The 26,536-nt window shown below is 44.1% G+C and overlaps 1 protein-coding gene across 2 annotated transcripts in view; it reads left to right on the top strand.

The window, feature by feature from the left end:
- Positions 1-5,136: 5,136 nt before the first annotated feature.
- The window catches only part of LOC108550458 (glutamate receptor ionotropic, kainate 2), a 106,913-nt gene continuing 85,513 nt past the window's right edge, over positions 5,137-26,536 (top strand). The window contains exon 1 of one of the 2 annotated variants that reach the window (XM_017904199.1): positions 5,137-5,295. The gene's annotated coding sequence lies outside the window, so the exon portion shown is untranslated. The remainder of the gene's footprint in view (positions 5,296-26,536) is intronic. The other variant, XM_017904200.1, reaches the window with a different exon arrangement.

The raw sequence follows: 26,536 nt of genomic DNA, 5'->3' as shown, positions 1-26,536 counted from the left end.
TCATTGTTTCCCGAAGAAATATGATCAACTTCCTGACGCATTGTTGCGTTTGCCTGGATATCTGTACGAAATTGGAGAGACGGCAGGGGGTGAGATTTTTAAGACCCTTCCTAAGGCGTAGTAGGCCATTATGCTAAATGAAATGATTTCAGCCCTTCCTTGGGAAGCCGTGCTACATAATGCCAGCTCCTTTTTACTTCTTTTCCCGGGCTTATGCGGCTAACCTTCTTTTACAGAGGGTAGTTCCTTGATATCGCCGCGTTATAACGAGAAGTCGGGTTATTCTTCCAACGGGTGGCTCGAATTAACTTGGTTCCGCCATTGCTGAATAAATATAGGGCGAAGAATAAGAAGCACGTCGCGAGACACTCGTGCAGTTGGGAATAATTACACGGTCGTTGCACGAAGGATCACAGGGAAATCTCGCCGAGCGAAAGTGAGATCGAAGGTGCAACACCTCTCGAATCTCGCTGGAAAAGGAAAATGGCGGATTTAAAGCTGTTGGAGCAAACGACCGCTTGATTAAGTTCTCGGCTTCCTTGCGATATTTCAGATTTCCCTGGCTCCCGCTCGGGTTCCAGTGTACCGACTACGTTCGCGGCTGTAATTCCGCGGAGATAGAGATTAATTTGTTGAAATCCCGACCACCTCGTACTAAACCCACCGGGATTCGCGAAGATTACGACGAAAATGGACGTGGATAACCCCTTTAAAACCCGGGTCGCGACCATTTTCTTCCGACCCTCGGGACGTTGACTTATTAGAAACCCGGTTCCATTGATAATTCGTTTGTTTACTCGACAGAATCCCGACAGTGAGGACACAAGGAGAATCGAGTTTTATCGTTTTGTTCCGAACTTTCAGACCGGTGTTCTTGTACACCGCTCAACTTGCACGATAAATCAACGATACTTCGTTGAGTTCCCACCCCGTTCGGGAGCTTGCAGTATTTTTCGGCGAGTTTACTTGGAACCGCGATTTCTGATGCTTTGTGAAGATACTGGGAGGAAAAAAGGAAGTCGGGAGAATATATTCTCCGACGATCCATTGGCCAAGGAACGTCTGGCGGAATGATCGTTATTCGGAGGAAAGGACTTCCAATACGTATCATTAGCAACGTTCCTTTAAAGAGATACTTCGCGCTCAATCGATTGATACTTAATACGGAAATCGTGAGATTGCATAGAATCGTCTCGTGAATAGACTCGAGAACATTCAGTATTTAACCCGCGGGATCCCTCGCGAATCGATAATGTTTCTCGATAAATGGTACCGGGGGCTTGATTCGCGATTGACGCGATGTCGATGAGATGGAAATATCGCAACAAAAGTGTCATAAACTCCTACCGTAAGAGTATCATCTTTATCCGAGTCAGCGTGAAATTGATACTTTATACCGCGAAGAATAAAATTGAATCTATACTACGTTAATATTTGAACAGCTGTTACTATGCGATAAGAAATCTTACTGCATTTGTGGCGTGAATATGAAGGACAGAGCCTGCACCTTCGCACCCCTAAATTTATTTTCTACTCGGAAAAACAGAGATAATTTTTCACTTAGGAAATTGGAAAAATTCAAGCGCTGATAGTTCCACAGAAAAAAATTTTTTGGGGGGGTTTTAATTACTAGGAATAGGGACCACTGAAGTTCCCATTTTAAGAAATTTTTATTTCCAAGTGATTATATTATATTTTGATTGAAGAGTATACTACCGTCATGATAGTAATTAGAAAAATTAATATGATAGCGTGTGCACCGAGTACAGTTCTATTTACACACAACAGTGTAAAATGCTATCTGATTTTTATACTTATAACAAATAGGATCGAAATTCGATGAAACAATCGTCTATTCTACATGTAATCACTTGTCAACAAAAAATCGCAAATTAGGATTTATGGGATTTCTGAAAAGTCGAAACTACTGAAGATTCGAATGATTCGATTCGTGATAATTTGGACCCCGAAAAAATATTTTTGAGGGAATTACCAGCATTGTTGTCGTGAATTTTCACAATTTTTTAAACGAAAAACTGTCTTTGTTTTCTACTACGAGAACCCCCAAAATAAAAATTTAATTTGGGGGTGTGAAAGTACAGGCTTTGGTCTTTATATTTGCCCCCCTGAGTGTTGTCGTACGATTTCTGCTCTCAAAGTAATAACGTAGTACAGATTCGGTTTTGCTCTTCATTGTACTACAAAAGAAAAGAATTTTCCCATAAAATTTCGAGTGAAATCGATGAAATAGACGGACATTAGAGTATACAAGCCGAGTGCTCACCGCTCGTGCGATCAGAAAATAACAAACTTGCTGCTTCTTGCACCGCGTTACTCTAAACTTCCACGTGCCCATCGAACGATCAATTAAACCTGCGCATACAAAGGGACAGAGGCAATTCAATATCGGGAGTGTCTCCGAGGAAAGGAATCGACGCGGATGTTTTTCCCTGCCGCTGAACAGCGCAAGATGTTCCATCCACTTGGCGGCAATAACTCTCGCCTGGAACGAACTCCCGAAGGAAACAATCCGGCCGACCGGCGTGCTTTATCTCGTGAAAAGCCTTTTGCTCTACATTTAAACGACGAATGATAAAACGCCGCCGTTAAGGGGATGGTTCTCCCGGGGGTTGAGGGAAGAAACCGCTAAAAGAAGCGGTCTGCGTTTCTACCGATTCTCCCGAGTACTTATCGCCGCTTCTAAGAGAGCCTGCTTCTAGAAACAGTTACACACCACCGAGCCCTGCAGGATAAACGTCGACTCGACTCTTTCGTCGAGTTATTCGCCGATAAATGGATTAGCCGGTGGACGACGAACGAAACAAAACCACGCGAAGGAACACCGCCGGAGGAGCTAAAGGTTGGTCGGGAAAAAGGGTGAAATAGCGCGGCAGAGTGCCCCGGTATAGCGCTACAAAGCTGGCTGCAGCTGTATTTCCTCTTCCACTAGTTAGTCGATTTGTAGGATTTTTGTTCCGCCATCTTCTAGCCGGAGATTACCGTTGCGTATCGCGGATGTTTCAGCAGCCTCGGCTTTTAGCCCCGCACACCGGGTTATTTCGAAACGGAATAGGCGTCGAGGTCACTGAACAATATCCTCCGCTTCTCTCTGTTTCGAAGCAACAGATAACGGTTCAAAGGTTCGAGTCTGAAAAAAGGAGGATCGGAGTTCTAATATTCAAGAGGATCTTTTGACCAACGAGTACTCAATGGCGCTTGCAATTTCGCTCCCTGCGTCCGCAGGATAGACCCGAAGCGTAGCCCAAGGCTGTTCTCCCGTGTCCATACGAAGTTGGCTATGGAGTCGAAGAAAACTCCGAAGGAAACGCGTTACTCGAGAACGAGGGGGAGAAACGTCCCTTAGAATCGGACGGTTGGCCTCGATTTTTGATAGGGGTCAGCCTCGTATTGGGGGACGCGATGAAAGTCGTGCTGAAATAGGGTATTTCCCGCAGGAAATCGCAGGGTTGGCCATTGGAAGGACATCCGCGAGTCTGTTTAGCCATTCATAGTTGGTTCGAGAGCACCCTCCGGCCGTATACCGTGACCAGCGGCGTTGTCGAGGTCGGAAAAAAGCTAAAGGCCCGTAGAACGTTCCTGACCCAGAGCCAGGAGTTGTTTGCGATACGGGGCTGTAGTTCGGTCAATTAGCCGTAGCCGGGATGAATGGGGCGAGCGCGTTGATAGGAAAGCCGGTGAAAGCGACGACATTCCGATTACCTCGCTCTCGTCTGTCACTGTCGCGGCCGCGGGCGTCCGGATTTCAGATAGCGGCGGCCCTGAAGGAGCCCATGGCCTGGAAATTGATAACTCCCCGTTGCACTGGACACGGCTATTTTTCAACGGCAAAAGGACGATACCTCGCCGGCAGTCCTTGCACGGCTACCGATTAATACCCGCGTCCCTCCTAATTAATTATGCGAACGGATGAAACGGAGACGGATAACGGCGACCTGGATCCTCCAGATCCTATAAATAACCTGAAAGCGAAGGGTGCTGGAGTGTAACTCAAAAGGGGCGGGCCCCCGGTGGAAATTGTTCGGGAAATAAGATACGTCCAGCTAGCTTGTTTCTTTGCACGTCGAACTTGCTCCTTTTTTCTTCCTCTTTTTTTTTTTATTTTCCAGACTCGGGAATTTTCTTAGATCGGCTTCCCTCCCTGTTCTTCTCTATCCCGAGAGAATGAGAAATTGCAATTGGATTTTCCCATCCAAGGTACACCCTCAAAGCAGGCTGATCGTAGTTGTTCGATTTCTTTGGCAGAGTGTTGACAATAGAGAAATAAAATTTGCCAGGACGCGTCTCGTCATGATTGTGTTCCCGGAAATCCTGTTTTCATTTCACGGAGGCATGGCTGCTTTGAGCGAGATGCCTTTGTTCACCGTTTGATCGGATTTGCGAACAACGGAATCGACTTGCGCGCGTGGAGGGCCGCTTCTGTTGCGACTAAACTTGGTAACGGCCCGGGACACTTTCTTCTGGGACGGAGATTCTCACGGGTTTAATGTCATTTCCGCGATACGTAATCGTGTCAAACGTCTAGCCGTCAGAGTCCTAAACGCTTCGTTGCTGCAAGCGATACGCCCGTGCATTTATATACGCGGCCCAAGTCCTTGACACGGTCCTGACAGGCGACCTCGCTCAGTTTGGAAGCATCGATCAGCAATTAGTAAACGAGTTTACCTCGCCTCTCAGCTGGCAAGAGAACTCGAAGAATCCGCCATTCGGGGGTGGTACGATGGACCCTCGGTATGCAAATTGACCGCGTCTTGCCATCCTCGAGCACCTTTCACGCGTCGTCGCGCCGCAATCGACCGGATGATCCGGTAAATATCTCCGTCACGATTCCGAGTGCACGTTCGAGGAGCGTGGAGAAATAATTTCACCCCTGTTTTGCGGGGGATTTCGCGGGAGATTTAATAAGACGCGTGGCAGATTGCTGTGCCGATAGACCGCGCAGGAGAGCACTTGTCCTTCGTCAGAAAAGAATAGCGGGGTCAGCGGTTTCTAAGTATATTGGCATGAAAAGGTGCATTTTGATCGCGAATTCCGCCACCGTTCGCGAAACCGATATTTAACGAACCACTTTGCTCTGTCCGATCGACTCACCCGATCGCCGTTGATTGCTTTCAGGTGCTATATTCACTCATGACCAAAAGGATAGCAGTACAGAGCTGGCCTTCAAGTATGCCGTGTACAAGATCAACAAGGAGAGGCACATTCTGCCAAAAACGACGCTGGAATACGATATACAATACGTGCCAAAAGATGACTCCTTCCACGCGTCGAAGAAGGGTAAGCGATGATTTCATCAGATTTCTTTTTCTCGTTTAAAATCGAGCAAAATCGTGTAAAATCGAGTACCCTGGAGGGTAGGACGACTATTGACCTTTTAGCCACGATGCTCCGCTGTCATAATAACTTTCGTCTATGTCAGTCGTTTGAACTGTCCGCCATTATAATTTCTTTATTGTAATTCTAGTCTAACATAAACGCATAATATCATTTTTTCAATTAGAATCGAATAGAATCATGTAAAATTGAGTAAAATCGAGTATCCTGGAGGGTAGGACGACTATTGACCTCTTAGCCACGGTGCTCCTCTGTCATAATGACTTTCATCTGTGTCATCTTTTTGAACTGCGCGCCATTATAATTTCCTTCTCGTAACTCTAGTCTGACATGAACGCACGGTATCTTTTTTTCAATTAAAATCGAGTAAAATCGAGTATCCTGGAGAGTAGAACGACTATTGACCTGTTAGCTAGGATGCACCGCTGTCATAATAACTTTCGTCTATATCAGCCTTTTGAACTGTCCGCCATTATCATTTCTTTTCCGTGACTCTAGCGTGACATAAACTCATGGCGAAAGACATAGATGTCAAACAGACACAAATTCTACATTGTCTACTCGCAGTTTGCGACAGACCGTGCCATATGAGAGTGCAGTATCGCGACCAACCTCGTCACAGCTAAAAGGTTAAACGCCCACGGTGTGACTGTAACCTCGTTCAACTTGTAACGTTAATTTTTCCCTGGGAAAATGTAATATCGACTTTGACGTCGATCTCTCTATCTCCACTGCATCGTTCCTCGTGGGTTAAACGCGACAAAATTCAAAACACCGACAGAGTGGACGAGGAATGACATTAAAGGCAGTGTGGAAATCGGCTTATCCGATGCCTCGAGGAAAGTTTATCTCGTCGGCGTTATATAAGCTGACCAGAGATAATAGGATTGATCGTGGCGTGGTTATTAAAGAGGCACGTGCATTGCCCTGCATCTATCAACTGTCAAATACACATCGGGTACCGATCTATGCCGATTTGCAACAGCCTACCCTGTCACGTTTACCGAGCCGAAAAGTTTGATTTTTGACGGAGTCCAACGATGCGGGATAAATTGAAAACGGATACATCGTAATGTCAGTGGTTTGGCCTTTGTTCGTGATTTCACAGCGGGGGTGGTTTTTACAATAATCCTGACCAGACGCGGTCAGTTTAAAAACCGTGCTCGATTGGTAAACCTGCATACAAGTGCCATAAATAAAGTCAATTTTTGTTTCATATTCACTGAAAACAAAGTTTAAATCCTGCTTTTGTGTTTCACATTATCGTATAATTCCTTTTCTCGCATAGAGTCCATCGAGCAATCGAATGCAGCATTCATATATTGAATAATATTCTCCTCTACCGAGCTGAAAAATTCCTTTTCCGTTTTTTCCCATTTTGATTAACCTAATTCGCGAAATGCTGGAAATTAAAACGGAGGGGGCCAATGTTTAGCCGTATGGCGATGAAAAAGAAGACAGTTGGAAGTTATACGACGCTGTTTCACGTATTTATAGCACTGATGACGACGACACGTGTGTATAGCACCGTGTCGTGTATAGCTTGCTTTACGACGTCTTCAGGTCTGCACCCCCTAAGTCTCTAAACCCTCGCAGCGAAGAAAGGCTACTCGTGGCGTTCTTGCTATGACAAATAACGTGATACCAAGAGAAAGCCGCGATAAAACGGACAGGGGAAACTCTGTGGCAGCGTGAATGGTCCCTTTGAAAATGTAGGCTGGCATTCAGTATTTACCGAGTAATCCGTCAGCTGTGCCGTTTTCATCGCGCAACGTGTCCCTCGCGTAAAGGTAGTCACCGTGAAAATCAGATCAATGGATTTACTCTTTTTCTTCCTACTAAATCGTCTAGTGTCCCGTACGGTGAACGGATGATCGAGTTTCAGATCGACCGACGAGCCTGTCCGCTTTCGGCCCGGTTCCACTCTTCGCTCTCGTGCAATCGCCTCGTGCCTCCTGACGCAGCGAAAGAGTACTTATCGATCGGTATCCCGTGTTTTCCTCTTCCCCGTTCTTCCTGGGGTCGTATTTTCCAGAAAAAATGGAGAAAATACGTAGAGAAAATGAGGAGAGACAAGAGTGACGGACCATCGACTGGTCCAAGATGGCGGGGATTAAAATTCGTTGACAGAGAGCGGCCCAGGCCTCTGCGGTCAGCCAAAACTCTGTCATACGGTTATCTCTACGAGACACTTGGTTCCGTGGCTAGAAGCCAGCAGACACTTGTCCATTTTTCCCATTTCCTCATGTTCCTACCTTTTTCCTCCACGATCACACTCGCTGAGCTAGAGTCCACAGATTCTAATCACCTCTCCACTCCGCGTGGTGCCACAACGTCTCCAATGTTGTGTCGCCAATTTCTGTCCGGATAACGACAACGGGACGTTCATGTGAACCCATTTTCGAACATCGTCGACTAAATCCTATCGAGCTCGAACATCTCCTGTTACCGTTGAAACGTCTCCCTAGACGAAACGGTGTCATATTCGGAGTTATTGTTCGAAGATTCCTCGGCCGTTGGTTTTCCATTCACACCGGTCGGGTCCTTTCGTTTACGAGGATCCCTATCGTTCTAGTCGCCGCTTTAGACGACGCCGGGCTCGAAGAGCTGTCGCCAAAGGCAGGCCTCGAGATACGATGCTTTCCGCGAAACCGCTTGTAAGGCTCTCGAGAACAAGGGAACAACGCCGGCGAGCGGCAACGGTTGTATGCATGCAAATGCGCGCCACCGAGATGAAGCTTGCAGAACCGTTTGTTTCGCATAAAGCGTTATCTGCGCCGGCCGTGGGGCGTTTTTACGTTTTTACGGTTATATGCATACGTGCCGGATAAACGGTGCCCGGTTATCGGACCTTCTGTCGATACAGCCAAAACGGAACGCGGATTTCACGGCGGCCGGTTCGATTGTTAGGCTGTTAGAAAATGGAGGAACATCGCGGCGCGAATTTCAAACAGCTCGCACGCGGAGACGCGGAGGATCGATGATTTTTACGAGGGCCCCGAGGGTGGGGGAAGAAGTACTCGAATAGATTGATTTATTCCGGAGGAAGGGATTTGTGAAATTTTTTCAGATGCACGCAGCGTGTTTCTTTGAGGAAAATTGAGAAGAAAATGTGAAATAAAAATTTCATCTTCCACTTACCGTTTGAGAAAATTACTCTGTGGAAATTCGCTGCGTAGACACGCTGTCACGGCTAAGCTACGGTTCGTTGAGTGACATGATACGCGTATAGTGTTCGCAAATTATGTTTACGCGATATCTAGAAGCTGTTGGAGTTTAGGCAAACTTGATAGAAATTTTTAGCCAACGTTTTATTTTGTCAATTATGACATTGATGAACTTGTTTTCTCGGTGTCATGTAACTGTGCACGTTTAACTAATGATACGTTGTTCGATTGATATATAAGAATATTCGAGCACGATTGTAATATTTTTTTCTATAAATTAATAACGTGTTCCAGTGCGAAGAAAATAACAGCACAAATGAAAGAAAAATACATTAACGATAATTAACAGAAATGTATAACAATTTGAAGTAGGAATCGAGATAACAAATTAATTCTGCAGAGAAATTTATAAACGGAATCGCGAATTCTAATTACGCGGTTATGTTGTTTCAAATTAGTTCCAAATGAAATATCACGGAAGTTAGGATTGCATGAAGCAGGAAGATGCAATAAACCTAATTAATCACAGAGGCATAAAACACTCGATAACATTTTCCCAAAAAACGAAGGCACAAACGAACGAACCGTGTTTCATAGTTTTTCTTATTTTTACATAAAGAATCACCTGGCGTTCACTTTTGCGCGTTGTTCAACTGGGTCCAGTGTGTACGATGAAAATAGCAGGCGTAGATCATATTTTTCCAGTATGTTGCACTCTGTACACCTCGCAATAACGTTCACCTGGTGCATCGATCTGCCGGGAGTAAGCGATGCGTGTTCGTTGCGAATAAATTTCCGGGTCGTGAATGCACAGTTAAATCTGGACGGTACGAGGAGATTTGTCAAGTTTCGCGGTCGAACCGGGATTCGAAGATCCGTGGTGGCTCGCGAGGATCGTAGTACGCTGAACGGTGGATGGAGCCGAAGAAAGCGGGACTCGGTGCAACGTCACGTCTCGTCACGTGTTCGAGAGCACCTCTCGAGGTCTCTGTACTCGATGTCTTGCACGAATAGAGGCCCTCCACGGCTGCTTCTCGATCTTCCATCTTCCGCACGGAGCTTCCTCGGCCGTGAACGTGTATATTCCCTCGCCCGAAAGAAACTCGACCGTGAGCCATTTTGGATACCTTTCGCCCTGTTTGGTCCCGGGATCGAACTTTTCGAGTCGAGTTGAGAATTGGTTCATTTGTTCATTATCGTGACATTACTCGTTGACGTGTTCATTACTCTTATTGCGACTCACGGACACTCGTAGTAGCGGGACACTACGTGATTCGAGCAAAGGTATGGTCTTAGCAAGGGAATGATCTTAGCAAGGGAATTGTCCCAGTAAAGGAATGGTCCTAGCTAGGGAATGGTCCCAATAAAGTAATGGTCCTAGCAAGGGAATGTTCTAACGGGGGTATGGTCCCAAAAAAGGAATAGTCCTAGCAAGGGAATGGTCCCAGTAAAGGAATGGTCTAGCAAGGGAATGTCCTAACAGGGGAATAGTCCTAGCAAGGGAATGGTCCCAGTAATGGAATTGTCCCAGTAAAGGAATGGTCCTGGCAAGGGAATGTCCTAACGGGAATGGTCCCAGTAAAGGAATGGTCCTAGCAAGGGAATGTCCTAACAGGGGAATAATCCTAGCAAGGGAATGGTCGCAGTAATGGAATGGTCCTAGCAAGGGAGAATGTCTTAACAGCGGAATGGTCCCAGTAAAGGAATGGTCCTGGCAAGGGAATGTCTTAACGGGAATGGTCCCAGTAAAGAAATGGTCCTAGCAAGGGAATGGTCGCAGTAATGGAATGGTCCTAGCAAGGGAGAATGTCTTAACAGGAGAATGGTCCCAGTAAAGGAATGGTCATAGCAAGGGAATGATCCTAGCAAAGAAATAGTCCTAGCAAAGAACCATAAAACACCGGTAGGCAATGGCTACAGGGGTCCGAATTTGTTTATGTAAGATAGGGTTGCTGGGTGTTGTTGACGTGTTCAGTACTCTTATTGTGATTCACGGACACTCGTGTCACCAGGATACTACCTGTTTCTAGCAAAGGAATGGTCCTAGCAAAGGACCATAAATCACGGAGGTAGACAATGACCACAGGGGTCCGAATTTGTTTATATAGGATAGGATTCCTGGGTGAGACTTCTTAACGGAGGGATCGTATAATCTAGCAATGGTTTATATAGATTTCTTGACAATTTCTCGGTTCGACTGGCACAAGGCGATTAAAGACTTCTGTGTTTCCTCGACCAAAAATCCGAAAACCGTTTCTCACGACTCGAACGATTGAACACCGAATACATACATTGCATGCCGGTCCAATCGATGGTTTGTTTCTAGGGTAGAGTCTCACATCTAAGCATCCCTTACCACCAAGAAACACCGAAATCATTTTATGGTATTTCCTTACAGATATACACAACCAACAGAAAAACACGCACCCAGCAACCAATCATGACATACTCAAACTTCAAAATCACCCTTTCGCCACAATTCCTCTTCACCAAAGTCCCTTAACCAGCAGACTGAGCTCAATCTACGACTTCAATTCGTTTCCATATATTTCGTTAAAATCAATGAGCGCCAATTTGCTACCATTTTGAAACCCTAACCAGGTCCAGGTCACTTGAGTTTGATCAGACTGCATCCTCAATCTTTACGGACCTTACAACCCCTTCGAAACTCTAATCGAGAGAGTTACAGTATTCTGCACGCAACACTCTGACTTTTGCCAGCATCTCACCGACTATTGTTCACTCATTGTTTACGCGAGAGAATATCCGTTGGTATTTTTTCGTTAACCTCCGTCGGAAGTGGATGTTTCGCGTCTTCTCGTTTCCTTATCGGATGTACGTGCAATACTTTTGGCTGTGTTCCGGTTCGAGGCAGGGGTATTTCACGGCCGGAAAGCAGCAGCCGCGGCACCGCGAAATCTGCAAATAATGGAGCCTACGGCCAGTCTGAAAGGTTTGAAGCACAGATTAAGCCAAGCGTATCCGGCGATCGTATTTCAGAGCCGGGTCAACGACGTTCGTGCAGCCGCTGCTCTTTTCGCGATTTAAGCTCCTCTCCGGGCAGCATCTGTGCCCCTATCGCGCTCAGAATCCTGCTACCACCGCCGCCATTTCGCTCCGTAATTCCCGATATAGCGGTCAGTCGAAAATCAACGCACGATTTCTTCTCTTTTTCGAATTTTCACCTCTTGGCAGTCACTGATGTATCTGTACACGTTTCTCTCAGTGTTTTTTTAACGTCCTCTTTTTAATTTCAACGCGATATTTGAATAGCACGACGAACCCAATTTCTCGGGAAATATTCTTCGATATACTTGATACGTACAATCTCTTCACGGGTAAAAATGGAATATTATTTCTATCTAGGTTTTACAGACGTTGAAGCAGGTTGAGGTTATATCGAGCTCGAGAAGTTTGGGAAGTGGAGCAGATGCAAAATAAACCTGTCATTCGATGTAAATTTGGGCCACACGATTAGGGCACTACATACGTGGTTCTTGTTGCTATTCTCGTGAAAACTTATCGATTTGGTATACGATTCTGAGGACTATTATAAGATTGTGAAATTAAATATAACTTTGTCACTGGGTCGAAGGTACACGGTATTTTAGAATATTTTTTCTTCTTACCCAGATCAAATATTAATTCCAGTAGGCTTCAGAGATGGAACACTGAATTTAAGAATAAAAATAAGTAGGAAATTTTTAATTAATGTCCAATTCTCTAAATTAAAAGTATTAAAAAATTATTGTCAAATTATATTAGGAGTGTGGTCGAAGTGGAGGACCAGCTAGCCCATGGTGCCAGCTGATGAGTATTGTCCACTCCAATCGCATTTCCGACCCACCCCCATAAAAGTTTAGTCCTGTCCAGTCCAAAACTAAACCAAGAAATGAACTGGACCAAAGATTCGCAATTTACCGATTTCTTTAACAAATAATTAAAATTTATTAAAAAACCGGCAATTTATTAAATTTTGTTATATAATAATTTCTTCATCCAATAATTTATGAATTTTTATCGCGAATTTATCTTCTCGTTAATTTTTCCCGATAATAAATTTAATAATTCGTACGTATATTCTTTTTCTAATTTATAATCGCGTTTATGTCTCTGGAATATTCATTTCCGCGTTATACTTAATCGAAATATTTGTTTCGTGATTTTAGCGCGAATATCAGTACGTATCAAATAATATCGGGTTAACCACGATCATTGGCACAAAAACCTGGAGTAAAAAATATCTTCTCTTTCAAACGGGTATTCCGATCTTATATGAACGTTCGAATGATATTTTTACGAAAAGCTCGAGAGATTTCAAAACGCGAGGAATACGGGTCTAAAAACTGCGCGATGCTCGTTTATTTTAAAAGCATCCTGCCTCATCCTCCGAGCCCCATTTATCAACAATTTTTCCTCTTTCACCCTCATTTTGCGCTCGTAATTTCTGGCATGCTTGCCAAGAAAGGGCAAAGATCGTCAAGAAAGGATTTCCGTTCCCTGCTATTGTCCCATGTGTTATTCTTTTACCGAAACAAACAGATAACCTTAATGTCGCTTCTCTTCGAATTTCGTTTTCTCCCCTTTTACCGCTCTTTTACCACGAATTTGTCGCGGACGCCGCAAAAGACACCCTCATTTCAGTATTTCTCGCGAGGAAAATTTTTCTCGCGGTCAATGCTGCTCGATTCCCCGATTCTTAATATTCCCTCGAGTCGTCAGCAAACGTTTCATATCTTAAAACCGGTGTAATTTACGGTATCCCGAGATTGGTATGATATTTAATTTGGGATAAATTCGTGGTTGGAAATCCGATTCCGATCCATCGGAATCCATCGCGCAATTGGGTTCGACTTTTGACATCGAATTCAATTCAAAGAATTCCAATTTGAATTCGCGACTTCGACATCCACCGTCCTTGTTACCGAAATATACTTCCGTTGCAGCGCTGCGCGATGTGCGTCATAAATCGACTTTATCGACGTTTTTTCCATTTTCGTTTCCTTCTATTTGCATCCCTGCTCTGGATACGTTCCTTTCGTCAGTCGATTTCATTGGACATATGTATACATGGGCGAGAAAAGGACAGACTGGATAAGATTACGGAACGAATGCAAAATTAAAATCTGGGGGGTTGGAAACAGAGATCGCTGGTGCATGCGTATCCCGGTTCACGAGAAGCAAATTTTATTTTATCTTCTTTTTATCTGGTACGCGAACTTTAATATCTCGCCTGTTTTACGACGAGAATGTCTTTTTTATTTTTTTAGTCCACTTTAATTTCCCCGGAGATTGTTTTATATTCTTCTACGTGATAGTCAAACCTATTTAAAAAAATAAGGGTGAAGGTTATGGTATAAGATGAGGGAGATAGGCAGATGCAATATCTGCAACTGCATTAATGTGCACCTCGCGAACGGACGAGGACTCGAGGTCAGCAAGAATTTCCACTAGCTGTATTTGTGCGCCTTATTAAAGACCAGACGACTCGACTAGGACGTTCCCGTGGAACACCTGCCGGAGACCAGGTGCCATTTAAAGTAAAACGGTAAAGTTAACGGAAGATGGACGTCAGAACAGCTACCATTTCCACCAAGAATTTTAATTAATTTCTGTACCTTCGATTGCAACGATACATGGAATTTATCCTACGCTGCCAACTGTCTCTTAATCAACCGGTTGCCATACATGGCCTCCATCTCGTGATCAATCGATGATCACTTCCTGCTCCGGCCGTTTCTGTATACTTTTTCCCCCGATCCAACGATCGTTCCCATTTAGGAGTCTTGCAAGTAAGAAAACAACGAAGAATCCGGAAAATCGAAACGCCGGCACCAAGTTGGCAGCGTATAGGGGTAGCCCGAGCAACGCGAGGGTGCGGAGCAAGAGTTGGGAATGAATGTGACGCAGACGGTGATATAACGTTTGAAAAGACGAGTCTGAAGTCCTCGGATGACGCGATATTGATTTCACGACAGACGAAGAGGTTTAACGCACAATTACTCTGATTGAGCGAGGTTGGCTGCCGGTCGGGGGTTGGTCCGGAGAATTGGCGACATCAAAGGACAAACCGGCACTCGCCACCTCGTTAAGGGAGTTGAAAGGAGAGCCAACAAGGGCTGGTCACGAAAAGGATACACGGTTCCCTGTGCCCGTCCGCGAGTCTTTGTTATCTGTCTCCAGTATTTCTCGCCACTTTGTCCATCTTCCAGCGAATGTTCCGCGCTTTATCGGTCAACTGAGGTTAGGGCACTGTGACAGAAATTTGAAACGATAAGAAAAATTTGTCTCCTAGGTATATCCCATTCCTGATCTGATTTATAGCGTTTGTGGGAGAAGCAGCGAGCGTGTGTGATTTTGGCAGAGAATAGGGTCGCGAGGTTCATAAGGCTGTCAGGGCACGTTTGTCATCGATGCAACGATGATGCCAGATGTGTCAAGCATCGATGGCAGATATTTTTGCTCGAAGAGCGAACAAACCTATGTCATCGATGCAACGATGATGCCAGATGTGTCAAGCATCGATGGCAGATATTTTTGCTCGAAGAACGAACAAACAGGGTTCTGACTTTAGAAATTAGACAATAAAAATATCCGACATGTCAATTACCTAGATTATGTCAATATGATGACTTTTGGTTAAATAAGCCGTATATTTCTGGCGATAATTTGTTCAAATCCATCCTTGACAGCTCATCTTTCTCATCTGTCAGGTGTGTACGTAGATCTATTTGTTACTGTAGATGACGCGATGAATATTAGAAGCTAACTATTAGAAGACGGGTATTAGAATAAGCTATTCTCCACTCCGTGAAACTCGTGGCAATATAAACGCGAGGTATTGTAACGAGATCCCTAAGAATCAGAGACGTTGTTAAAAGATTTTATAGACCGAGTTTATAACAAACGGCCTTGTTATAAGTTCGAATTCCGTTTTCCTGAATTCCATCGTTAGAGATGTTTTGTGCCAGGGTGACCGGTGGTGCGAACCAGGGCTTTTTGCTTAGGTATAGTTCACGACATTGTCGCGTCCGTAACATTAAGTAACTTCTTCCCTGTCATTTTAGTTTTCACTATACATCCGTATGCGTCAGTTCTCATTTCCTACGTCGTTCATTAATTAAATTATTATTTACATTATCATATTATTCTTAATATATTATTTAGCATTGCACTGATTTCGCAATATTAATTACACGCCATTATCCATCAGTGCATTTCGATGCGTCTTTAGCGAAATATTGGAAGCTCGTATTTGTAGATGTTATTGTAATTAAATTAAATCTCAGTCCAGCTGTATTACCTATTGAATCCCTAACAAAAGGGAATCCTCTAATCCACGTGAAACAGAACTGTTGTAATACCGTTCTATAATGCCCGTGTAAATACATATCGCGGAATAGGCAACGTATAGTACATATGTTTAATTATTGAAATAATTTTCGTGCGCGCAATAATTAGACTTTCCCGCGAAAATGCGGTGCCCCGAAATTTTAATGAACCGAGGTTTGCGTGGCGTACAATCTGAACCATACAGCAACTATTACGGTAAACCGAGTGTAATGCAAACTTGCTTTGCGCCAATTTCAAGTTTCCGCGTCTTCGGAAAATTCTTGTACCAATTTCCTCGCGAGACGACCAATCTAGATCTCGAGTTACTTTCTCCGCGGTTCTGCTGTGTTTTCCCCACGAAATTTCCCGTTTTCTTTATAAAAGAGAAAAAATTTGGGAATTTATATCCACCACGAGTTTACCGAAACACTCGCGAGGAAACGTGTAACTGTAATGTGGGATTAGAGTAAGTACGGTCCTGAAAGAATGCCAAGTGTGTTTGGGCTTAGGATGAAAGTGACCGCGCGCAAGCGAATTAACTGCAAAGAATGTTCATGGTAGGGTCGAGCGAAAGTTTAGGGATGCGTCTAGATCGATTGAAGTACCTGGCTCATGGAGGTTGCGTGGGAAAGGGGGATGACTGGAAAGGAAAGCATGGGTATGGAAGAAAACAGAATGAATGCTTTAAATAAGGGTGCAAGGACAGTTCCAGTCTCCACAGTCTCAAGAACAGTCTACAGTCGTCAGTCATGAACAGTCTGCAGTCTACAGTCTTTAACGGTCTCCAAGAGTGTCTAAGAGTATGTCGGTAAGAAGTCAAAGTGGAACGTGCTCATAGCGAATCCCTCTTGTTTCATAGCCGTCAATCTACGTATAAACTTATGTTATTCCATTAAGAAGTAAAACAACACTATTTCAGAAGATTCACCCAACCGATCCCTACATACATATTCACGGTAATTCGTTGGTTGTTTCTATTTGGCAAATGTCTGAGATTCTGTCCGCCACGGTTTCCACGTTCATTCGGTTCCTGAAGCGATTTCTTGGCAAACGGGTGGACAGCACAGCTTTACGAGTCCTGGAATAATTATTGGTACCCAAAGCTATCCTGTTCTTGCGAATTTAACTCGTCCACGAGCTCGGAAAACGCATTCGGTGTCAAAGCCTGTCATAAATCGATCCACGTCGATGACCACGGGTTACCTGTTACGCTCGCGAATAATATCGAGCCTGGATTTATCGTTTGTCCACTGGTTCGTGTCCATCAAACTGGCCACGGGCTTTCCACGCGTCGCGAATTTCCCTCGCCTTGGAAATTTATCGTCGTGGACGGGAACAAGCGTGGAGGAAGCGGAGGAACGGGAACAACGTCCCAGAGACGATAGAAAACTTGGAAGACGCGATATTCCCATGGCTCTCCGGATGAAATACGCGCGTCGATTCTGCAACTTGCGTGAACGTCGTCGCGAGAGAAGGCAAGATAACCGATGGCCGATGGCCAAATACCAGTATTCCAAGTTTTTCGGGCTATCCTCTGCTTTCTCTGGTCTATATTGAACTTCGTAGACGTGGACGCCATAAACGTGGAACGAATTCGTTTATCGCGTTACATATATTCATTCGTGAAATTTATTATCCCTGTTCGAATTTCAATCGACTTCTATTTGTAGGGATGAAAGGGGGGCAAAGACGCGTGGAGAGTAAGGGGAGTAGCAGTCTGTAGAATTGCTGTAGAATTGCTGTGTCTTAGGTTTTACCATGAATGAAAGTCTGGTAAATTCTGCGCGTTAAGGGTAACCTTCGTGCAGCTAGAACTGCTGGCACGTCCTTTGGCAGAGACAAAGAGGTTGGAAGGTCAACGAATGGAAAATGAAGCTCGACAGGGCGCTGGGAACGGCGAGACACGGGTGAACGTTCGTCGATACGGACAGCGTTCGCATGGCGTGGTTCGTTAAGGAGATTATGTTCTTTTCCTTTTGTCCCCGACACGCTCGTCGAACAGGGAAAGCTTTTAGACACAGACAGAAGTGATAAACAAATCGAGATTTAGTTGGCTGCTTTCCATTCTATCCTTTTCTTCGCTCGCTCTCGCGAACAGTCTACCACTGTCACGTTAAAATTTCCGCTAATCTCTCAACTTTTTAATCGCTTTGCTTTTATTATAGCAATTTCGAAAAATATTCCACGTCGCGTATTTTTCTCACCCTCGGAAATTCGCCTCGTTCCTTTTGAAATATAGATCAGGGTTTCTCAACCTTTCTCCGTTTATGGCTCCCTCTTGACGTCGGTGTCCTCTATCGCTATTCGGTATCACTATTCTCTTCATTCTTCCTTAAAAACATCCGAATTTATTGAAAATATTTATAGATTTTTACGAATTTTGTACACATTATATTCGTAATATTTAAATGTAATAAAATATATCTTGTAAGACAAGTTAGACCGAAGAACAAGAGTCGTGGCCCATCGTCCGTGACTTACTGAGGGCCGATGTGTAGCCGTGGAAAACATTATACAGGCGAAATAACAATGGTCGACGAGCGGCAGTATATAAATAACGACGGTCAGACGAACGGAGATATTATTTGCTAATTAGAGTAAAGTATTAAAGAATTATCCAAAGCCTTTAGTCGAAGCTTTCAGAACATTCCAGCAGCCCTCTCACAATTTACAATAGAATATACATTCTATCTGTAACACGTACGTTCGTATGCGTATATTCGCTATGTATTATAAACGTATATTTTCTTCTTCCATTTTTATTTAAAAAATGTATGTATGCATCTACATATAGAACAACATACCCTGTAACAGGCAAACGCTACAATGAACAATGTTGTTGAACCAATTCTAGGTTACACCACCCCACAGTTCTTTCAACCCCGTGTGGTTTCCAGGCACAACGGTGTAACCGCAAAACCGAGAAATTGGACTTTTTCCTGCCTAGTCATTTTGCCATTTTGCCACTCTGCCAAAAACCATGGCCGATGCTCGATACCAAGCGAGATCGACGCGTGTGCCATTTCATTGCCTCTCACCTTGATCACCGCCGCGTCGCTTAAACACCTCGCATAGGCCCGGACCTGTCGTCCATGATGTAATTACCAGAGCGAGCGGTTAACTGCAAATTAACCGCGAGTTTATCCTCTGATCCTCAGCCCTTCGAGTTAATTAGCCCAGGATGAATTGAGGGACGACTAACCGGGGTTGTGCCTTGAGAAAAATAAATCAAACGCGAGGAACTTGGGGGGTGACTGCGCCAAGTATTACTCTGCGGTTTTAATGGAACTTTGGCTTGAATGGAGGGCGGAAAAAAAGTATTTGATTCACGGTCACTTATTCCCGTGTAATTCATGGCTTTCAACGCGGCTCGAGGAACATCCCGGCGCGAGGTCTCGGTAACGAGATGCGCGTCCCGGCTGCGTAATAAAAGTAAAATATCAACGCACGTGTTCCATCGAGCATACCGGGTAGTTTACGAGTACCACGAGTACGTAAATTATCGTTGTAAGCAGTTGTGCTCTAATTTCCACGGTATCTGCGTCGTGGACGACTGTTCGATATTTATAGCGGAGCAGCTGAATCGAATCTCGCGCAACAAACACGGTCGAGTAGATATTTTCGACTGGCAGATAGTCCACGAGCTGGAAGCTCACTCGCTTCGCGATGACGAAGTTTCCAAGTACTCGAACCGTATCCACGTTACTGCTGACCACTCGTGCTCGCAAGAGGTCTACTCTTCCATTCTACTCCGCCATTTTTCGAGGAACCAGTCAAAGACATTCCGCCTTTATTCAACGCCTAAGAAGATACTGCCTCATCAAAGGGAGAATAGGGGTCGCGAAATCGATGTAAGCAGACACACCAACCGCGGCAATAAAATCCCGAGGAAAAGTCCAGGTTTAATTAAAAACTTTAATTAAACTCGCATCGATCCGTGAGCCTCCTAGGAGAGCCCCCCTATCGTGAATTATCGCGGCGTTTACGCGTCAATTCGCTGTGCGTTTCCAAAATACGAAACGGGAATTAATTTTTCACTGATCGAACGTTCCGCGGATGATCCCACCCTCGCGGAACACGTACTAACCAACCCCCCTGGCGCGCAAAGCGGCATAAGCGGAATAAATTTTGTTTTACCCCGCCGGTTGCACGGTTCATTGGCTGCAAAAGCAAAGGAAAATTCATCGCGAATAATGGAAGCGAAATCGTGAGTGTAGGCCGAGAACTGCGAGCTTTTATACAGCTCCCGCGAATAGAGCAACGAGAACTATCGAGCGCTATCCGAGCAGGGTATCAAGGGTATTTTCGCGTGCTCCTCGCCGAGAGAATTAGGGATGGCGCTGAGATACGAGCTCTAGTTTTCAGCGGGAACAATGGCGACGTCGATACTTTTAAACGACTTTAATATCGAACCTTTTTTTCGAGAATCTCGATGTCTAGGTTTCATCTAGGGTCGTCGATAATTCCAACTCCGTATTCCCGCGTTATTTAACCCTTTGGCCTACAACCACGTGTGAGGCTCGTGGTCAGATTTCCGAACCAAAACTGATTATCACGAGTCTGACCCGTGGTACATCGATCGGGTCGAAAATGACTATCACGGGCCTGGCACGTGGTACGTCGACCGGGCCAGATGTAAACACCACGTGCCAGACCCCACGTAAGTCGTGTGCGATTGGTACAACTTAAGACGGATTAAGGCTTGGCAATTCTGTTTACGTTTTGGGACCACGCTGTTGAATCTTAAATCGTAGGGCAAGGGATTAACGCATTACGTAAGCTAGTTGCACGCCAAACTCTTGGAACCAGGGATATTTATCGAAGAAATCAGTAAGTATACTCTTTACCAGAGGGAACGGCTCACCCCTCTGACAAGTATCTGTCGAAAGACAACGTTATACATTGTCACTTTTGTCTTAAAGCATTTTCCGACAGTTGGAACCGGTATAAAACAGTTGAGGGCTCTAACTGGTCAAGCGTTTGTTCCTTCTTGACTCTCAGCGGTCAGTTCCTCGTTATTCTTCGCCGCGATTGGACGAAACGGGTCGAACTTTGTTTATTACCATGGTTCCAGACATCGGACTATAATTGTGTTATATCCTTTTCTTTTCCTATTTTTAATTAACCCTTTCGCTTCGAGCACAGCATATAGACAGCATCCACGACTCCTGGGTACAGGTACCCCATATATCCGGCATCCAAATGACGCGTATACAAGTACTATCTGTATACGATTGTGTTGGATATTTAGTGGAAATTGGATGTGGCAATAAGACGAATAATGTGATAATGAGATAGTACGTGATGTATTCCGAACCCTGCACGTTTACAGATTAAGACTGCGCTCGTCCGAAAAATAAGTGAACGACGTCCCTTGCTTCCCCCGCCATAGTTATTCTTATTGTATTAAGGAAAGATAGATGACGACGTTGTCATAAATCGCGGGTTCTCAACAGATTGTTTTATTCAGAGATTCAAGACTTAAGAAAACGTATATACAAAAATCATGCACACTGTGCACATTTCTAGCGTGCGCTTCCGTTCACTGACAGTACTTCGACGGACTAAAAGCGAGAGGGTTGAAATTACTATTTCATTGAATATACACTGAGCGTATACGAGTACACTACGTTTTTTAACCTTGAATCTACAACAGTATCGTCCTCTGTTATTTCTCGTTCTCTCCTCCAACCACCATCGAAACTGTAACACGATTGTTCCTTTTGTGAAGGGAATAACGGTGTCCCCGAATTAAACGGAATCTTGGAATGATGTTTATTCGAGCTACAATTCCTACTGAAGACATAAAACAAAGAAGATACTTCGTTGGTTAAGTTCGCTGTTTAACCCAGCTGTTGTTCAGATTTTCCTTGCCTTATCAGGCACACTTAGCTTACCATTCAAGCTACCAAACAAGTTCATCGAACTTCCCCAGCAACCACCTCCAAGATCCTATAAACTTTTCTCCCCAACAAGCACACGATTATCTCGCGCCCTCTTCATCCCTGTACATTTTTTCCCTCTACCGACCCCCTCTTGTTCTCCACGTACCCCAACAATGGCTACCCGCGGCGTCCTTATCGCGCATATAGAAACGCGTAATACGTTTCTGTTATTTTTATCTATCGCTACCCCTTGTCCAAGACCCTCTTCATCGCCAGCAGTTCGTTTGTCTTCGTCCATTTCTCCATTTATACCCAGTCGGTTTCAGTTGTTCGTTACCCGCGGCGAAATCTCCTTGCTCAAAGGACACGCTGATGGAACGGATATTAAAAAATAGACGGAACGTGGCTGACTCGGAAATGAAAACAGCCACGGGTCCCGACGACCCGGGTTTCGTTTCCCGCGGAATTCCAACCACGATTACTCGATTAAATCGCAAATTAACCCGCCGGTAGTCCTCCGGTTGACAGCTGCTTTGACTTGTCTTCAGTTCCCGTTTCCTTCCCAGATTTTTCCTTTAAGCCACGCTGTAAGACGGCTCTGAACCGGGTGCAGGACCATTCCGAGCGGCCATTCCGCTTGGTCCGCCCTGCTGCATTTTGCCACGGGAATTAACGCGTAATTACCGCAGACGCTCGTATTAATAATCCTTTACCGGTGAGCTTTGGGAATCGCGGAATGGGACATTTATGAGGATTTAGAGGAATTGTACTGTCACGCTAAAATAGTAACTAATGTTTTCATTCGTCGATAAATGCAAAATCACCTGTTTACTCGGGAGCTATTAGAACGAATGTGTGGTAACTCGATGTTTGGATTGGAGAAATGGGCGTGGTGGGAATAGAGCTTTCTTTTTCTTGATATTTATTATATAGCGTATACAGCAACGATAGTACACCTGTGAAAGAGTGATTATCTATGCAGAAGAATATGCAGAATCGAAAATGAAGAACAAAATTTTTTCATTCGAAACTTCGTTGCTGAGAAAATTGACTTTAATTATTCGCCGAGTGTGCGAGGACTTATGTTTGGTTAAGGAGAATGAGCCATCGATGTATCAGAGCACTCGATGGATATTCAAAATCGATTTTCTTGACAACGAAGTTTCGAATGAGAAACTTTTATTCTTTTATGTAGAATCACCCTCTCCTCGGTTGTATCACTGACATTGATGTATTGGTGGTCTATCCTTCTAAGACACAGTTAAGTGCACATGTACTCGGTGAATATTCAAAGTTGATTTTCTCGAAAACGAAGCTTCGAATCAAAAAATGCATTGTCTTTTTCCGATTCGTTTCTGTACGTAGAATCACCCCATTTCTGATTATACTTGTGGATAGAAATGGATAGAAGTAAATATCTTCTACGTTTTTTAACAGTTAATATATTAGTACAGTTAGATAAAAATATTTAAATAATAAAAACAACTCGTAATAAATTATTTTAAACAAAAAATTGATTGACACATTCTAGAAAATTCTTCTCTCTCCCTCTCACTCTTATGAACCCTTTGCACTCGAGAGGTGATCTTCAGTGACCAATTCATAAAATTTGGAAGATCGATATTAATCAATATATCAAATTTAATGTAATGTAACAATGTGCGAGGTATCGAAATTAAATAATTATGCAATTCTTTATTTACTGCTCAGAAAAGTATCGTCAATTTTTTAGTAGAGAATCTTTGAATTTCTACTCTTCTGTAGCCAAAAAGTCGTCGAGTGTAAAGGTTTAACACGATAAGTGCACAGCCCGTTTTGCTTGCCATTCCGTTCAGGCCCAGACTCGGTCATCAAGTGGGCCACCGGAAGCGAACGAAGTGTTCATAAAACTCGGAGATACTGTACCAATTGCTATAACAGGAATTCTCAAACGTTAGATCCAAAGATGGCGAAGAATTTAACACCAAAAGCTAGCACCTTTTGATCCTAGTTTGGACCCGTCCCTGGGGACCAACATGGCACTTAACGCGTTTACCGTTACGTACCCATGTTTCCTCTTTGACGATTCTCGCATAAATGTTTTATTCTGGCACATTCTTCTAAACATTTCTTCAAACATCGTTCATACTAGACTGCACTCGCACATATATTTATATTTTCATTTATTCAACCTCATTCGCATTCACAGATATAAAATCAACACTCACAGTACTATCGTTGCTGGGACACCCTGTATATTAGGTATAATACAGCTCGCGATTCTCTCTTAGGGGACTCTCAATAGCAACTCTTTTATGACACTTTCCTGTCATCTGTTTTTATACTCGTTTACACCACACACTTGTGCAACACACTGTCAAGTATCCAAAAATTCCACGTGCTAGGAATATTCTAGGAACTCATTCGTTTAGGATTGCTGGTAGTCTGCTTCTCGCATCACTGATAGTCTAGCCTAAACATCCTCTCGCTCCACTCACCGATACCACAGGGTACTCGAATTTTATCGCAGACTTAACCACTTTCGATTAGGAAAAGAATAGACCAAGAACGGGGTAATTCGGATATAATTTCAGCCGATAATGAACCATGAAAATTCCGTTATCCCATTAGCTTCCGATTCCCGCCGATCTTTTCCTCCAGCAGCAAGGTAATCGAAGGACCTCCGAAACAGGAAGCGCCATAAAACCTGACTGCGTTGCCGTAATTTATACGACGCGACTGGTCCCACGGGTTGCCTTGCAGCGTAACATTCTCAGCAAGGTATTCCGCAGGGTAATGTATCGTCAGGCCGGAAAACGATGATAGATACCGGTTCGTTTTACCTCGAAGGCGCCATACCGAAACTCGCTAGTCGGATACTCGCCTAAGTAGATAAGTCCTTTATAGCCAAGCGTTCGCAAATGGCGCGAAATTGGTGCAAGTTGGTCGAAGATTAGCGACGAACTTGCTACGAAGGATTATTTCCTTCCTTTTTTCCTCCAGTCACCATTTCAACGGCCTTTCAGCCGAACTTTTTACCCGAGGTATTCCGTTCTTCATTTTCCTTTTACCTCTTCATTACGGTTTTAAGAGCGCAAATATTACGGAGATATATTTCGTGATGTTTTGGTTCTCATAGCTTGTCGGGTAATGGACTAATGCTTCTATTGGCATTAGAACTAGCAACCTGCGAAGTGTACCTAAATTTACTATAATAAATAATGATAATCGAGAATAGGTGACTTTATTATAATATTTTGATCCGGATAAAAAACAGTACAATTTTGTCAGAGGCAGTTGCAAATTTTTGTAATTGTGAAAACAGAAATCCTGAAACCAGTCATTTTGAATTAGCTCTAGTAATGTTTTAACGTGATCATGCGATTAGGCACCTGGTACACGCTGAAATTTATGAATCACGCTGACTAAATTATCTTCCTATATTTTAACTCGATTGTCTTCCCTTCATCTGGTCTTCATCCCCAAGTTTTCATTCACTTGGACGCCTTATTGGCAATATTTCGTTGCGAACGTATCGGATCCTTGATCCCTATCTCTCTGCTGCAGCTATATCTCGCGTTCCGGCGACCAGAGCCAGGGTCATAAACTCGCGGGCAGGATTAAATTCCGCAAGCGACGGTAATCGCTTTATCCAACACGTGTCCCAGCCTTCCGAAACATTCGGACCGCAGAACAGCCACGTGGAATCCGGTATTCCCAGCGGGACATTTGAATCCCTGAATTCTTGTCCCGTGTAATGTATTAGCTCGCAGACATAAGGGCCGGTTGTCTGAGGTTTGAAAGGCACCGGCTGGCTAACTTAGGGTCTGAATAGCACCCAGGCGGACTGTAACGACTGCTTGGCAATCGTGGCAAGATAACGCTCAAAGCACGTTGTTCGGTCATGCCACGCGTACTCCTTCCCTTTGTACATTCTGCACCAAGGACGAAACGAGGAATGAATTTGCAACTACCAAGATCACACGAGTCGAATTTCGACCAGCGTTAATCAGATATCGTCCAGACTCTTGGCTCCTTATCTTGTTACCTTTGATTTCCAAGAAGGTTGACAAGCGACGATTACGTTTCGTTCATTGCTCGAACTATGCAATAGCTCAAAATTCTGTTCCTCACACCTGATCACGTGATTCAGCCTCGCGTAAATTTTAAATATTCACGCGGAATCTTCATAGTTGACAATTTGAAGAGATATAGTGTAGGATTTAACCTCTTCCCGTACCATTTAGCTCGACAAAATCCGGGCCCAAACTGTAGGCGTCAACTGCTTTGTAACAGAGATTATGAGAATCGTGGCTAACTCTCGTGGCATACTTCTAGGAACTGAAATTCGATCACGATCGTAAAACATCATGGCAAAACATCATTCCGTGATGTTTACGTTTGGTCCGATTTTCTATCCACGAGTCTGGCTCGTGGTATTCATGTTTGACCCAAAATCTTCATCACGTGTCTGACTCGTTAAAGTACGGGAAGGGGTTAATAAGCTAAAGCACTATGTCGGATTTCGTCGGAGTTTATTATTCACAAGAGGAGCTGATGCCAATAAAACTGTAACTCTTAGGAAAATGATCTGTATCGCTCTCGGGTCGCCAATGAACCTAACCTAACCTAACCTTATCAGTCCTGGCTCACGTGTCGTGGCCCGGTAGTCATAGGAGCTGGTCATACAGGCATAAACTAGCCTCCATTGAGTCGGAACCCTTGACATCGCTAAGACTGGAAAAATTATATTCTTCTTCGCAACTAAGGATACATTTCTACAAATTAAAATAGGATATTTCCAAAGATTTATCCCTACAC

Source organism: Eufriesea mexicana, unplaced genomic scaffold (assembly GCF_001483705.2).
Source record: "Eufriesea mexicana isolate 0111107269 unplaced genomic scaffold, ASM148370v2 scaffold2837, whole genome shotgun sequence".
NCBI classification, from domain to species: domain Eukaryota; kingdom Metazoa; phylum Arthropoda; class Insecta; order Hymenoptera; family Apidae; genus Eufriesea; species Eufriesea mexicana.
Note: the sequence above shows the minus strand (reverse complement) of the source record. Positions and strands in the feature narration are given on the sequence as shown.